The 17,397-nt window shown below is 39.5% G+C and overlaps 1 protein-coding gene across 13 annotated transcripts in view; it reads left to right on the top strand.

Annotated features, from left to right (window-relative positions):
* Positions 1-17,397, top strand: part of celf4 (CUGBP, Elav-like family member 4) — a 1,190,565-nt gene that overhangs the window by 277,923 nt on the left and 895,245 nt on the right. The gene's annotated exons all lie outside the window — the stretch shown is intronic.

Here is a 17,397-nt window from a genome sequence, read left to right as displayed (position 1 = left end):
AGCCACCACCCTCTGTCTTCTATAGGCTAGCCAATTCTTAATGCAGACAGCCATATTTCCCTGTATCCCATGACTCCTTACTTTCCTATGAGCCTACAATAAGAAACGTTATCAAACACCTGGCTAAAATTTATGTACACCACATCCACTGCTCTACCTTCATTAATGTGTTTTGTCACATCCTCAAAGAATTCAATAAGGTTTGTGAGGCATGAACTGCCCCTCACAAAGCCATGCTGACTATCTCTAACCAAACTATGGTTTTCTAAGTAATCATAAACCATGTCTCTCAGAATCCTTTCCTTTAATTTGCCCACTATAGATGTAAAACTGACTGATCTGCAGCTCCCAGGGTTATCCCTATTCCCTTTCTTGCCACCATCCAATCATCTGGTACTACTCCAGTAGACAGTGAGGATGCAAAGATCATCACTAAATATGCAGAAATCTCTTCGCTCACTTCCCGTAGAAATCTTGGGTATATTCCATCTGGCCCAGGGGACCGATCTATCTGACGTTTTTCAAAATTTTCAGCACATCCTCCTTCTTAACATCAACCTGTTCAAGCATATCAGCTTGTTTCATGCTGTCCTCACAAACATCAATATCCCTCTCAGTAGTGAATACTGAAGCAATGTTTCATTAAAGACCTTTCCTACCTCCTCCGACTCCAGGCACAAGTTCCCTCCTCTATCCCTGACTGGCCCTACCCTCATTCTGGTATTCCTCTTGTACCTCACATAAGTATAGAATTCCTTAGGGTTTTCCTTAATCCTACCCACTAAAACATTTCATGCCCCCTACTAGCTCTCCTAAGTCCATTCTTCAATTCCTTCCTGGCTACCTTGTAACCCTCTAGAGCCCTTTCTGATCCTTGCTTCCTCAACCTTAAGTAAGCTTCCTTCTTCCTCTTGACTAGATGTTCCACGTCCTTTGTCAACCAAGGTTCTTTCAACCTGCTGTCCCTTCCTTGCCTCAGTGGACAAACCTGAACAGCACTATCAGCAATTGCTTCCTAAACAACCTCCACATTTCTGTCGTGCATTTCCCTGAGAACATCTGTTCCTAATTTAGACACCCCAGTTACTGCCAAATAGCATTGTAATTCCGTCTGCTCCTATCCCTCTCCATAAGTATAGTAAAGGTCAGGCAATTGTGATCACTATAACCGAATTGCTCTCACACCAACAGATTTGACAAGTGGCATGGTTCATTATCAAGCACCAAATCCAATATGGCTCCCCTCTTGTCGGCCTATCTAATATTGAGTCAGGATCCCTTCTGAACAAACCTGACAAAAACTGTTCCATCCAAACTATTTGAACTAAGGAGATTCAAATCAATAGTAGGAAAGTTAAAGTCACCCTTGACACAACCCTGTTACTTCTGCACCTTTCCAAAAGTCAACTGAATGATTGGTGTAAATATATAGTTTAATGTCTTTGTACTATTAATGATTCAGTCCACTATAATGGAATGTTCCAATATAAGTATGTATTTATTAATGTGTGCAAAAAATTCCTACATTTGCCATGGAGTTCAATGTAGATATATTCAAGCAAACTGTGTGGAACAGCTAAACCTAATTCAAACACTACATACATCTGAGAAAAGAAGTATTGGCCCTGAAAATAAAAGTGAAGTACAGATTGCCGTGCAATGTTACCAGGGATCTAAGAGTTACATGGAAATATAGAAGATAGGCATAGGTGTAGGTCATTCAATATGGTTCTGGTTGATCATTCAGTTCAATACCTTAATCCTATTCTTTCCCCCTATGCCTTGATCCCTTTAGCCACAAGAGCTATGCTGTATCAACTTCCTTCTTGATATGTGGCTTGGAGGGGCTCTTGCAGGTGATTGTGTTCTCATTTGTCTACTTCCCTTTGTCCTTCAAATGTGATTTTAGTGAAGTTTTCCTGACTTTGAAAGAACTGCATGTCATAGTGAAAAATCTTTTCCCTCCAGTGGGAAAGTCCAGAACAAAAACATGTGACTATAGCATCAGAGCCAAGGCATTCAGTACAGCAAACAGGAAACACAACTTCATGCAAAGGATGTTAGATGCATGAAACTGTCTTCCACTTCAAGCAATCATTTTACAGTTAAGATCAATACATCCTTGATAACCAAGAGTACAGGGATTCACCCTCAGGAGACGGATGGAGTTAGGATACAGTTGTAGCTTGCTGAATACTGGAACAGACTCAAGGAAATGAATGGCCTACTCCTGTTCCTCTGGTAGAAGTTATGTGACAGACACAAAAAGTCACTTAAATGCTAATAGAATGCAACAGTTCACCTTAAGGAAGCAATTATTTTTAAAGAAAGTTTAATGGAACTTTAGCCAGTTTTGATAACGTATAAATAGAATGGGATGACAATACATTCCCACCACTGACAAAGCATTCATTTTTTAAGAGTGTATTTGGCTTTGTGCAATCTGAATAATTTAACGATGTAAATTCCCAAGTGTATCAGGTTAATCAATAATATGCTTGCTTGTGGCTTATTAAATGTGGTAATTAATTAATTAATAATTAAACTATTTAAAATAACATTCCTTTATAATTTGTCTTTATTTTGTTTTCATTTGCTGTCTCTTGCATTTTTTCTGCTATTTGTGACATCGCTGCTTTGTTTAAAGAATCTCTAATGATTCTGTATGATATCAAAAGGGCTCTGAATGAACCATCCTCTGGTACACATCCTGAATAACTGACAGTGAGGCTCAGAACACAATAGTATCAAACATTTAGTATGAGTGAATGTGTCGATTTTTAGAGACTAAATTCTGAATCAGCAGATTCTCTGTACAAACTCAATGTGGCACGAACTGACAGGAGACAAGTCTGTGTCGAGATTAGAGTGGTGCTGGAAAAGCACAGCAGGTCAGGCAGCATCCAAGGAGCAGGAAAATTGACATTTTGCGCAAAAGCCCTTCATCAGGAATGGAGGCAGGGAGCCTTTTTATCTCTCCACCCTGGAGGCTCCCTGCTCCTCGGATGCTGCCTGAACTGTTGTGCTTTTCCAGCACCACTCTAATCTAGACTCTGGTTTCCAGCATCTGCAGTCCTCACTTTTGCCTCGGAGGCAAGTCTATGGCAGTTGTCAGTAAATGTTTTTCACTTTTGTAGGAAACTAATCCCAAGTAAAAAGAGAAACTGTTGGAAAACACTTGGCAGAACAGTCAGCATCTGCAGAGAGAGCAATAGAGTTAACAAATCTAATGTTGAGTTTGCTCCTTTTTTCAGCCAAGAGTTGAATTTTCCTGGATTGTATGCCCAAAAATACCCATCAGCCCCAGCTAAAATGTGGGTGGAGGTTGGACAGCCTACCCAGGGGTGGCTATCCATTTATGCTGGGCTGTTCCCTGCATGGGTAAAATAGTGACATGTACAAGGTGAGGCTATTAACTGGGCATTAATTTGGCCATTTTATACAGGTTGTGGCAGAGTCAGCAGTGAAGGGCATGTGCTAGATTTTACAAATCTCCCCATCTTCAAACCCACCAACAGGCAAATGTAAAATCACCCATCCCAAAGTCTCCAATCTCAGACACATGGTAAGAGAATGGTTGAGGGAACAAAAGGGCTGGTTCCACAAGATAGTTTCATCAGGCAAGAAGGGACGGGCTGAAGATCAGCTTAACACCTAACTCTTTCCGAAGTGGATGGATGACTCTATAATTTGACCGTGATTTTGAAAGTTCATTTTGCTCTTCAAGAAAATAATGGTCCAGATTGAACGATCGATGGTAAGCTGCTGCAACTCAGAGCTTAATTCAAAGGAAGTCTCACACAAAAATTCATCAGTTTCTGTGGCATGGACTTCCACTTTCCTGGCATCACTCTGAACTTGGCACCAGGTGAAGGGGATCTCCAGCGGTCCATCAACGTTCATATAAATCAACTAGAATGAGCTGCTAATCCATCGAAGTATTCTCAGGCAGCAAACCAGGAGGTAAATTACTCTGATTATTTTCACATTTGAATTACATTTTACTGACACACAATAAATTATGGTGACATACACATGAAATTAAGGTAAAAGCAAACAGACTTTGCTTTAAAACGTATTATTCTGAAAATACAGTATGGAGTTATTTGATTATCATGGACAAATTTGAAATGCCACAACTTTTATTTTGAGTGGGGGGCTGGCAGGTGAGCTAATGAGGCTGTTCAGCGGTAATTATGAATTTGGTTCCTCCACTAAAAACTCAGCCACACCTCATTCAACAATTTTCAACTTATCCCAGGATTTTATATTCTGAGTAATAGCCTGAAAGAGCAAGTTATCTCAGTTAGTGATATCTGGTTGATTGCCGTGGAGAGGAACTTTAAGAGTACATCTACAAGGAAGCATAGAATCATGAACAGCAACTTCTACATTGAGCTAGGTATCTGCAGATTCCGTAAGTTTCAGAGGAGTAACGGCTGTGACCGCTGACAACTTTGCTCTCATTACAACTGCACGACCTAGACCAATAACTCATAGATCATGAAAGGATACCAAGGGGAAAAAAATGGAACTATTCTCGGTGTTTTCTATTGCTAAATTATTCAGCCAGTCCATGCAAACCCAGAAGTTTCAAAGCCAGAAAGAAGGTCACAAGAAACAATGCAAGTTGCTCATCTTGCATACATGATTCAGCATTCAGTTCAGGAATAGCAGTCCCTGGCTCTCTCTCTCTCTCTCTGTCACACACACATTCAAAGCCAAAGAGACGCTCCGAAAACGAGAGCTTCCAATTAAACCAGTTGGACTATAATCTGATGTTGTGTGATTTTTAAAATAAAAAAAATTCTAAAAAAAAAGTTAGCGGAATTTCCATTTTTAGTCCTTTTTGTATTTTCCAGCAAGCTACTGTATTTGAAAAAGTGCATCACTGAAGCTTTGTTAACTTATTTATCGGGACTGCATTCAGGATTAATAATTTTGTAAACGTTTGTATCCAGGAACAAAAGGCAGACTTTTCACTATAAATCTTGATACAGGGAGAAAGTCTGCTGGGCCTTTATCTCATTAAAAGCTCGATATCTGATCAACTGTCATGATTTAACCTCGGAATTTGGTTACACCCACTGATGCAAATTGATTTCTCTCACTTGCAATTAACGATTGGCCCTGGATCAAGCTATTAGAATAATTTGTTTTCCAAAAAATACCAAAGGAAACCCGATCCCAACAGTGACAATTAACCAGTACAAGTGAAGGAAACACTAAAAAGAGCATTGAGATGAATGCCTGGACTATGCGAAGGAACAAAGATTTTTGGACATTGCCTGCAACTTGTTCTAGGTTCAGGAACTTGTCATTTTTCTTAACTGAGAGGTATCCCCTACTTCTGCTCGCATGCTCTTGGGACTCCATACAAATATTAACATGATCCTGTAAGTACATCCAAACATTTACATCCACCCTCGGGATGCCATGCAAACACAAGCACATCCCTGGGAAGGGTCAGTAAATATTGACAATCCTGGGAACCCTAAAATGTTGACCTCAGCCAAAATATCTGTAGATGTAACTTTGCAAAAGAAGTGTCAGTTACTTCAGGAAACAAATTGAAATCTTGGTAAAAAGTCAGTTCCTTCAAAGTATTGAACTAGTAAGAGAATGAGTGTAGAAAAATATGAAATAATGTGAGGAAACCCCAGTTTAAAATTTGCACACTCAAAATGTATTTTGAACTGACAAACAGAAGAATAATCCCTTTTGACAAATTGGATAACATGATCAAGCTTATTAATGCAACAAAACTCTTGTCACAAATCATTCTAATCTGGAAAATTTAAGTACATTCAGTTATATCCCCTCCAGTTCAGGTCAATTACAATTCATAAAACAAAGAATCTCTTGTCAGACTGTATTTTCTTCCAAACATGCAAATTACATGAAGATCAGATAAGAAGACATGTTGATAGCTGAATCTAAGGGTGAGTTGGTGATGATGTGGTAAGGTTTAATTAAATCAACAGTTACATGCCCAGTTTATGCCACACGATGTTAATGCTGTTGAGAAAAATAGAATGAAAACAAATATGTTTCTGGAAATAACTACAGCCTGCAGTTAGAACATGAAGAAGTAAATTGGCATAGAAAATTGGCAGGAAGTGAGGACTGCAGATGCTGGAGATCAGAGCTGAAAATGTGTTGCTGGAAAAGCGCAGCAGGTCAGTCATCATCCAAGGAGCAGGGCATGCCCGAAACGTCGATTCTCCTGCCCGTTGGATGCTGCCTGACCTGCTGCGCTTTTCCAGCAACACATTTTCAGCATAGAAAATTAGCAGACAAATACATTCAGCTCCTAACTGCAGAATGCATCTTTTTTTTCTTTTTTGTTATAAATGGAATAAGATTGGGCTCTCATTTTTTTTTATTTGCCGGATGTGATCTATTTTTCAATAAGAATTAAACAATTCATTGTACTTTTTTTTATTTACCCTGAAGTATTACTGCTGCACTGTAACTCACTAATTCACGATCATAAAGTGTTCATTGAATGATGAGTTAACACAACATAAGGGACGAAAAATATTTATTATTCCGAAACTAAATTACTGTCTAAATTGACTAAATAAAGGTCATTCCTTTTTATTTAAATTGTTCACTATTATCAGCTTTATTTTACTAAAACATCACATGGAAAGGACTTCTTAATCCTTTCATAAAGATTTTGCTATTTCTCACTGCATGCAGCTCCCACTTCCCGGACGGTGGTGGGCAATGACATTGGCACAATAATAGAGTTTAACTGTGAAGTTGGTGTGATTAAATTTTAGCAAGCAATACAAGACCACATTGGAAAATGCATCTGACACTGGCTAGAATATAACTGTATAGATGGAAATGTGTTGCTGGAAAAGCGCAGCAGGTCAGGCAGCATCTAGGGAACAGGAGAATCGACGTTTCAGGCATCAGCCCTTCTTCAGGCTAATGCCCGAAACGTCGATTCCCCTGTTCCCTAGATGCTGCCTGACCTGCTGCGCTTTTCCAGCAACACATTTCCATCTCTGATCTCCAGCATCTGCAGACCTCACTTTCTCCTCCTAGAATATAACTGTAGCCAATTGCACAAAACTTTGACTTCATTTTTCAAGAATGTTAAGAATCTGAATGTACCATGAGCAGTCTGCTGCCATTGCATTTATTGATAATTTGCACTCTTTCACTCCTGTCATGCCACCATATAATTATAGAATGCAGATATTCTCTAAATCCTCACCTTAATTCTTTTTTTCTGTATGATCTTGGAAAGTTTAGTTCAGAAGTTTATTTAAATCATTGAACAGTAATACAGAGTGTAAATGTTGCAAAAAATAGATATAGAGTAGAAACTTTTCATCTTGTATTCAGAGTTGTAAGGAAACCAACATAGGAAGGGAACAACAATTTATACAACATGAGCAATGTTACCTCTTATTCTCCTCACAGCTGCATTGCCTGCAAGGTCTGTGGGCGTCAGACATTTCTAGAAATGGAGTTCAATGTTGCAGTTGGTGTGCCTTCACAGAATCTTAGAATGGCTGTGTAAGTAGCTATGCAGCATAGAGGGAACACCACGCACGAGAAGAAGACTTTTATCGATTATGTTTGGCATGGGGATGCAACCAAAACAGTTCATTCCCTTCAATACCGTTGCACAGAGTGTACGATCTCTAACATGCACTGCTGTACTTTGCTAAGCCTCCTTCAAAATTATCTTCCAAATCTGCAATCACTCACAAGAATGAGCGCAGCAGACCAGGGAACAGCTCCAAATCACAGAACCATCTTGTCTTAGAAATACATGACTTTCTTTCACTGTCGCAGAGTCAATATCCCAGGACACTCTTCCTCAGAGCACTATCAATAGGCATGTACCACAAATAATACAAATGTTCAAGAATCATCTTTTCAAGGCCAATTAGGGATAGGCAACAAATTCTGACATTGCCAGTGACCTCCTATTCTGTGAACAATTTAATAAGGTAGAACAGAAATGAGTAAAAATAAGCATTCATCCCTTCAAGCCTGATTTGCATTCAAAATGATGACCAATCTCATCCTTTAATTCATGTCTAGTTCCTCACACTTGCCCCAGATCTCTTGATTTCCTTTGGATACAAAACTCATGATCTCTGTCTTTAATTTATTCAATAACTGAACATCCCTGGGGTAGAAATTTCCAAAGATTCAGAACAATCCAGTAAATAAATTTCTCCTCATTTCAAAGTAAATGGACTAAATCATCCACCCTGGTCTGGACTCTTCCATTCTTTTTAATTAGACAGCGTCTGGGGACATTGCGAAAGTATAAACCAGGGCTTTCAATTCTCATGCTTGCCTTCAGTGTGTCACTGTTCTGCATTACTTATGAGTGTTTTCCAATTACGTTTTGTTGGCATGTGCCATTTCCACACAATACGTATCCAGTATGCATTAAAATATGGATCTCCCTGCCAGTGGGAGTAGTTGAGGTGAATAGCATAGATGCATCTAATAGGAAGCTAAATAAGCACAAGGGAATGTAATATAGAAGGATGGGTTGATGGGGTAGTTAGGTGGAGAACCATGTGGAGCGCTAACAGTAACAAAGGCTTGTTACATCTCTAATTACCTGTTTTGGAGCTGTGAACACTTTGACAGACTTTGTATCTGAATTGTTCAGGCCATTGAAGGGTTGGTCAGCAGACTTCAAGATGCAAATAATTTATTCCTGTAAAACCATGGTTTTCTGCTGTAAAATGATTTTAGTGCTCTTTGCAAATTGCTCATTGAGCATGAAATATATTTACTGTTCAAAGTTTACATACCATTCACTGTAATTACCATTAAATTAAACAGCATACCATTAATGTGAACATTTATTTACATGAGAAAGACCATTTTCAAGTGCTGAGTAGAACGCTATTGATGTGAAAACTTCAGATTTTGCAGTTATATGACACAGTGGCTGAACTTCAGACTGGAGATAGAACTAACAGAATCAATAATTTTGCTTTAGATTTAGACTACTTATTCATCCATGGGACTATGATCTAAACACAGATTTAGACTCACGGAAACTTTAAATTTTTCTGTTTATCTCCAATGATAAAAATTTCTATTCCAATTGCACTTCTAGTCCAGGTATGTCCTTATGATTGATTGACAGGCCTCAATTTTATTGATGATAGGTACCCTTTGAAACAGCAATATTTGCATGAGAAGGCCAACAAGAATAACTGAAATTTCAAGATAGCCTTTTAAATTCAGAAACATTCCACCAAGGTTATGACATGTATCCACCTTCAGCCAAAAGTGATGAGTTGATTATCCATCACGGACTCTTAAGGTTTCCAGCAACACACATGGCAGACTTCAACCAATTCAATCTGTGTGATATAAGAAATGGTTAAAGACAACAGATACTGAAAAGGTTTTGCATCCTCAGCACACCAGCAATAATACTCAAGACTTGTGCTCCAGAATTTGTTGTAACCCAAGGCAAGCTGACAACACTGACATCTACCTGCATTGTGAAATATTGCCCAGTTATGTCCTGTGCACAAAAAGGAAGGACAAATCCAATTGGTCTAATTCTTGCCAACCAGCCATTGTTTGATTAGAAGAAGTGGTTGACAGTGTTATTATCCGTCCTTGCCTTTCCAAATACATGCCTGTCCCTCAGGATGTACATGTATTTGGAATGGCAAGGACTGATTAGGATAGTGAACATTGCTTTGAGCATGGGAAATCATGTCTCACAAACTTTTTGAAGAAGTAACAAAGAGGATTGATGGGGCAGAGTGGTAGACATGATCTGTATGGGCGTCAGTAAGGCATTCAAAAAGGTTTCCCGTGGGAGACTGGTTAGTAAGGTTAGATCTCATGCAATAGCGGGAGAATTAGCCATTTGGATACAGAACTGGCTCAAAGGTAGAAGACAGAGGATGGTGGTGGAGGGTTGTTTTTCAGACTGGAGGCCTGTGACCAGTGGAGTGCCACAAGGATCGGTGCTGAGTCCACTACTTTTCATCATTTACATAAATGATTTGGATGAGTGCATAAGAGGTATAGTTTGCAGATGACACCAAAATTGGAGGTATAGTGGACAGCAAAGAAGGTTACCTCAGATTACAAGGGGATATTGATCAGATGGGCCAATGGGCTGAGGAGTGGCAGATGGAGTTTAATTTAGATAAATGCGAGGTGCTGCATTTTGGCAAAACAAATCTTAACAGGACTCATGCACTGAATGCTAAGGTCCTAGGGAGTGTTGCTGAACAAAGAGACCTTGGATGGTAGGTTCATAGCTCCTTGAAAGAAGAGTCGCAGCTAGATAGGATGGTGAAGAAGGCGTTTGGTATGCTTTCGTTTATTGGTCAGAGTATTGAGTACAGGAGTTGGGAGGTCATGTTGCGGCTGTGTAGGACATTGGTTAGGCCAGTTTTGGAATATTGCCTGCAATTCTGGTCTCCTTATTTTTGGAAGGATGTTGTGAAACTTCAAAGGATTCAGAAAAGATTTACAAGGATGTAGCCAAGGTTGGAGGATTTGAGCTATAGGGAAATGTTGAATAGGTTAGGGCTGCTTTCCCTGGAGCATCAGAGGGGTGAGTTCATAAAGGTTTATAAAATTGTGAGGGGCATGGATAGGGTAAATAGACAAGGTCTTTTCCCTGGGATGGGGGAGTTCAGAACTAGCAGGCATAGGCTTACGGTGAGAGGGGAAAGATATAAAAAAGACTTATGGGGCAACTTTTTCATGCAGAGGGTGGTACGTATGTGGAATGGACTGCCAGAAGAAATGGTGGAGGCTGGTATAAAATACAACATTTAAAAAACAACTAGATTGGTACATGAATAGGAAGGTAAAAACAATGACTGCAGATGCTGGAAACCAGATTCTGGATTAGTGGTGCTGGAAGAGCACAGCAGTTCAGGCAGCATCCAAGGAGCTTCGAAATCAATGTTTCGGGAATAAGAAGGGTTTAAAGGGACATGGGGCAAGTGCTGGCAGATTAGTTTAGGATATCTGGTCACCATGGATAAGTTGGACCGAAGGGTCTGTTTCTGTGCTGTACATTTCTCTGACTTTATGACACATGATAAGGAATAACCTGCTCACTAACACTCACTTTGGTTTCCTCCAGGACCATTGAACTCCTGACCTCATTACAGTTTTGGTCTAAACAAGCTGAATTCCAGAGCTGAGATGAGAGTGACTGCCCTTGAGATCAAGACAGCATTTGGCAGAGTGTGGCATCAAGGAACGCCAGCAAATCTGGAGTCAATGGGAATTGGGGAAAAAAACTTTGCTGGTTGCAGTCATCACCAGAATAAATGAGAATGGCTGTGGTTGTTGGTGGTCAATCATCTCAGCTCTAGGACAATACTGCAGATTCTTCTCAGGGTACAGACCTTGGCCCAGTGACCTTCAGTCGTTTTATCAATAACCTTGACTCCATCATGAGGCCTGAAATAGGCATTGTGCACAGTTCAGCAGTTCATGCCCATTTGCCTCAAGATCTGGACAATATCCAGGTTTGGGCTGATAAGTGACAAGAAGTAAATGAAAACTGCAGATGTTGGGTAGAACCGGGCTGTACAGGGTGCCAGGACTATGAGGTTATGCCCAAAACGTTGACTCTCTTGTTCCTCAGATGCTGCCTGACCTGATGTGCCTTTTCCAGTTCCACTCTTCACTGAATTCCCTACCATCAATATTCTGAGAACATGAGAAACAGGAGCAGGAGTAGGCCATCAGGCCCATCGAGCCGATTTCGCCTTTCAATAAGACCATGGCTAATCTTTTCATGGACTCAGCTCCACTTCCCTACCCACCTCATCATAATCTTTCATTCCTTTACTGTTGAAAAATCTATCTAAGCCTTTAAAAAACATTCAACAAGGTAGCCTCAATTGTTTCTCACTGGGCAGGAAATTCCACAGATTCACATCCCTTTGGTGAAGAAGTTCCTTCTTAACTCAGACCTAAACCTGTTCCCCCTTATTTTGAAACTATGGCCCTTAGTTCTAGTTTCACCTGTCAGTGGAAAAAGTCTCCCTGCTTCTACCTTGTCTGTTGACCAATGACCAGAAGCAAAGCTGCGCTGGCCATATAAAAACAATGGGTGCAACAGCTAGAAATTCTGTGGTGATTAACTCTTTGCCTGTCTCCTAAAGCCTGTCCTCCATCGACAAGGCACAAGTCAAGAGTGCAATAAAATACTTTCCACTTGCTCAGATGGGTGTACCTTCAACAATACTCAAAAAACTTGACATCATCGAAGACAAAGCAGCATTCACAATTTAGATCCAAAATTAACAGTGCCAATTTCATTTTATTCTAACAGGCATTGATGTGTACACCAGTTAAAGTCATTCTGACCATGGAAAAGCTGTAGCAAAGCTTTGTTTCTACAAACTGAATTTAAAATAAAACCATGGAAAACTCGAATTAAACTTGTCACTTTGGAACCAGACTTCACAAAGGTTTCTTCGAGAAAAGCAGTATAAGTTTGCAAAACAGTTTATCTGCACTTCAAGGAGAAATTTTAATAATGATTGCGATAGTTTTGTTTTAATTCTATTATAAAACATAACAGTTTAGTAATCTCATTATTGCAAAGATTATGGTTAATCTGCTAAATTACCCCAATAACAAGAATGTACATTGGAAATATACTTATCTGCCATTCAGTAGTGTTTAACAGTAAATATGGTGCTATTGCTGCCTTAATTCAATTTATTTTATCAGTCAGAACTTACTTGTTCAAAAGCAAATCTTGTGTCGCTTTGTAAGACTCAGATGAAAGCAAAATTGGAGTGTTGACAATTCTCATCCTGACATGTTAACGTTGTTTATCTCTCTCCATGGATACTACCAGAATTTCTAAGTATTTCCAGCATTTTCTATCTTCAAGCTTGTAGCTAATTAAAGATAAAAAATGTGTAAATTAAATTATCCTGAATTTATTTTTGAATGCAAATGCAACCTTTTTTAATGAGGTGAGGCTTCTGCTTAAGTAGCTTACAGTTTTAAAAAGATACCTAAACCCAGAGTTTTAAGAAAGACTCTGCTCTCCAGTACAGTAGAACGTGGTTAGTGCTCCATCCATGAGACATTCTCGATTTTCAATCCTGTGCTTGTGGCAGCAAACTCACCACCTGGGTAAAATGTATCAAAGTGTGGCTCACCCATACCTTCCCTTACATTGACAAATTTCAGCCATAGACATCAATTTTGTCCAGCTGAGAGCTAATAGTAATCTATATCCATATTACGTAGAGTAATATAAATTGCAAAAAACCTGTGTTTATATGGAGGGCATTTTATACAACTCACTCCCTCCTTGATATACAGGCTGCATCTAAGCTCACGTCTCTTAAGAAAAGATGACTATTTATTATGAAATGACAGCAGCAGTGAACTAAATAATTAGAAATGCCAGCAGATGTATCATCATGATTTGTACTACTTTTTGCTCCTTGTGCTGTGCTGTGTTGTGTCTATGTCAGCCTCAGGCCAAACCCAATTATAAATGAATGTTCAGATTTGGGGTAAAAATGGGAAGTGCTTTCGACGTAAAACACCTCTCCAGAAAAGTCTCCTAACTGGGAGGAGTTACTGCTATTTGTAATATTGGAAATGAAGGAAAAAATTATATCGACATATGTATGTAGAATGTATAAATGGATGTAGAATATACAGTTGCATGAGTCACTTAAGAAACTCTGCTCGATTTGCCTTTGAACTTTACCGAACATCTTTGTGGAATAGTTATGCAAGGTGATCATGATAACATCAGTTGCATACCACTTATTCAGAAACTGGGCTTGATCAGTCCTAATGATCTTGTCTTATACGTGATCTTGTAAACATTCCTTTTAGAAGTCGTTTCAAAAGATCAGAGCTTTGGGATATAAAATATTTATTCCAATGACTCACTTGACAGGTCCATCTCTATCCATCTGTCATCAGAACCAGCTGAGGTCAGCAACCTTTCCTGTTCCAAATCATTTAAATATTTTGTTTCAAGACAGGGAAAACTGACCAGAGCAAACAAGAAAGGTGATGAGGATCTTGTTTAATTGTTTGCTAAGATCACATTGAATATTATATTTATTTTAGATTAACTCGCTCAGTTATATTGCTTTAGTGTGATCTAAATGCATCTGCAATGGATCATATCGCATTTTATTTTCTTGTACAGTGCGTCAAGCTTTATTTAAAATTTGTAAATAAATTGTGTGAGTCCTGCCTTGTGATTTATCTTGGTGATGGAAGGATTGTTCGTAAGTAGTTGCAATTGACCTTGGATGGGGTGACTATGAAATATTGCACACAATTTTGTCTATAAACATTTTGATCTATTCTCTCAGTCTTTACTTTTAAAGGTTTTATTACATTTGGGGAGGCTGGTGAAGTTTTAAACTGATTTGACAAGGAGATGGGGCACAGAGCAGATGGAAAGTCAGGAGCAAGGCCCAATCAGATATAGAAGGAATGCAAGGACAGTTCAGCAGAGAAAACATGGTTCAGATAAGGCACATGGGAGATCTAGAAAGCTAAATTTAATCTATTTTAATGAAAGGGGCTTCACTGATAAGGCTCATGAACTTGAAACATTGATATTGTTGGAGCCACTGAGACATGATTGAAGAAAGTACAGGACTGGCAGCTTGACGTTCCAAGGTAGATGTTTCAGGTGTGATGAGGAGAGGTAATATAGATGGGGCATTGCATAATTAGTAAAGGAAACCATCACTGCAGTAATGAGGAAGGATATCCTAAAATGGTCTTCAACTGAGGCCATCTGGATAGAGCTTAGAAATAAAAGAAGGGCAATTACCTTGCTGGAATTATACCATCAGCCTCCCAACTCTCAGAGGGAATTGGGGGTTTGGGAACATGGACATATGTAAGCAAATCACAGAAAGGTGTGACAGAAACAGGGATTGGCTTGGTAACTACAAACCTATTAGTCTGACATCAGTAGGAGGAAAGCTACTGGTAAAAAATTCTGAAGGACAGGATTAATCAATACTTGGAAAGGCAGGGATTGATCAGGGATAGTCAACATGGATTTGTTAGAAGGCAATCCTGTCTGACTAATTAAATTGAGTTCTGTTTGAAAACAAGACTAAATATATTGATGAGGGTTGTGAGGTTAATGTGGTTTACATGGACTTCAGTAAGGCCTTTGCCAAAATCCTACGTGGAAGGCTGGTCCAAAAGGTAAGAGCTGATGGGATCCAAGGTACATTGACAAACTGGATCCCAAATTGGCTTACAATAGGAAGCACGGGGTGATGGTGGAGGGTTGCTTTTGTAATTGGAAGTCTGTGAGCAACAGTGTTCTGCAGTGCTGGGACCCTTGCTGTTTGTTAGGTATATTAACTTGGATGTTAATGTAGAAGGTTTAATTAGTAAGTTCTGCAAATGACAACATTTTGGAGTGTTGTTGATAGTGAGGAGGATGGTCTCAGGCTATAGTTTGATATTAATCAGCTAGTAAATTGGACACAGCAATGGCACATGGAAGTTAAACTGAAAATGTGTTGCTGGAAAAGCGCAGCAGGTCAGGCAGCATCCAATGATTCCTGAAGAAGGGCTCATGCCCAAAACGTCGATTCTCCTGCTCTTTGGATGCTGCCTGACCTGCTGCGCTTTTCCAGCAACACATTTTCAGCTCTGATCTCCAGCACCTGCAGTCCTCACTTTCTCCCACATGGAATTTAACCCTGGTATGATTAGATTAGATTCCCTACAGTGTGGAAACAGGCCCTTCGGCTCAACCAGTCCACACCGACCCTCCGAAGAGTAACCCACCCATTTCCCTGTGACTAATGCACCTAGCACTATGGACAATTTAGCATAGCCAATTCACCTAACCTGCACATCTTTGGACTGTGGGAGGAAACCCACGCAGACACAGGGAGAATGTGCAAACTCCACACAGACAGTTGCCCGAGACTGGAATCGAACCTGGGACCCTGGTGCTGTGAGGCAGCAGTGCTAACAACTGAGCCACTGTGCCGCCTGTACAAGGTGATGCATTTAATAAGGTCTAATAAGGGGAGGATATACACATTGAATGGTAGATCCCTAGAAAACAAAAGGACCTAAATGTATAAATCCTGAAGGTGTCAGCACAGGTGGTGAAGAAGGCATGTAGGATGCTTGCTTTCCTGGAATGTAGAATGTTGGAGCAAGGAAAACTTATTATAAAACATTGGTTAGACTACAGATGGAATACTGTGTACAGTTCTGATCACTACGTTATTAGAGGTGGTGATTACACTGGAGTGGGTTCAGAGGAGATTCGCCATGATATTGCCGGGGATGAAAAGTCTAGGTTATGAGGAGAAATGGATTGGCTGTTTGCTTTCCATGGAGACTGAAGGGGGGATCTGATTGAGGTGTATAAAATTATGAGAGGCATAGACAGAGTAGATTGTGAAAATCTATTTCCTTGACAGATGTGTCTAAGACCAAAGGGCAAAGGTGGTTTTGACAAGATCTGAGAATTATTTTTTTCCCATTTAGAGGGTGGCGGATACAGTCAGTTCTGCTATAACGTGTGTTTCTTCAATGTGAATTGGCTTTAACACGTTTGAAGAATTTAGACTGTTATTTGCAGAACACAAACTTTCCTGATCTAATACGATTCTGGCCCCATTAGTTTAAATGGTGTGGCCATTGCACAATTTTCTTATCATGCAGGATCGCACGAGAATGGAACTACCACATTATATCAGAATTGACTGTATATGGAACATGCTGCATGAGAGAATGGTGAAGGCAAGTAATATTTAAGAAGCATCTGGATAAGTACTTAAAATTCAGGCCATTGCAGGCTATGAACCAAGTGCAGATAAATGGAATTAATAGAGTTTAGTCAGCATAGACACGATGGACCAAAGGGCCTGTTTCCATGCCGTGTGACTCTATTTCATACCAAGCTCAGTTTGCTTCTTTTTCTTGTGGCAATCATTGAACTTATTGAGCAAATGCTGCCTTATTCACTTGTTATTTCACGTATTATAATCTTGTGGTTTTAGGTGTTATGGATTAACGCCCAGTTGTTACTAATACTGCACAAGTCAAATCCATGAAAGGAAGCTAGCTTGATAGTTAATAATATTTAAAACATTTTTGTTACTGAAGGGATCTTTTCTGAAACACCAGCACACAAATTTCAGTGTGTGTTTTAACAATAAAACAAATAAAAATCTATTAACCACAGAAATTAAGACAAATAAGAAATGAAATCACTCTATTCCCTTACAACACAGATTCAAAGATGTTTAGGCACTTTGTAGAAATAATTCCAACACTCCTTATATGTTGAATAGTAACTACAAGTTACATTGTTGTAATTCTGAGAGCATCTAGTGCAGGATCTCCGGCAAGACGTAATCG

The sequence above is a fragment of the Chiloscyllium plagiosum genome, unplaced genomic scaffold (assembly GCF_037043375.1).
Source record: "Chiloscyllium plagiosum isolate Xiang-an unplaced genomic scaffold, Cpla_swu_hap1 HiC_scaffold_1, whole genome shotgun sequence".
NCBI lineage: Eukaryota > Metazoa > Chordata > Chondrichthyes > Orectolobiformes > Hemiscylliidae > Chiloscyllium > Chiloscyllium plagiosum.
Note: the sequence above shows the minus strand (reverse complement) of the source record. Positions and strands in the feature narration are given on the sequence as shown.